Raw genomic sequence first — 346 nt, forward strand, 5'->3', positions numbered from 1 at the left:
TGTGTGTGTGTGTGTGTGTGTGTGTATGTATGTTTGTGTGTGTTTGTGCATATCTATGATATCCAGAAATATTATGGAAATGCAACGATCTTAACTAGATTCATTCTTAAAAGTCTTCAGGCTTCAGCAAAAAAAAAAAAAAAAAAAAAAAAAAAAAAAAAATAAAACTAAATAAACCTTCATCTTATAACAATTGGATAATATTTCGCCAGTACAAACTGGGAGTTTTTAAGAGAGTGAAAACTCCGAGATGAAGGAGAGAAGGTCATCCTCTCAGAGCTTCGTTTTAAGAGATTAAACAATTCAACGTGGCAACAGACATCAGTCAAAAAAGCTATTTTTTTAT

The sequence above is a fragment of the Palaemon carinicauda genome, chromosome 10 (genome assembly GCF_036898095.1).
Source record: "Palaemon carinicauda isolate YSFRI2023 chromosome 10, ASM3689809v2, whole genome shotgun sequence".
Classification (NCBI taxonomy): Eukaryota; Metazoa; Arthropoda; class Malacostraca; order Decapoda; family Palaemonidae; genus Palaemon; species Palaemon carinicauda.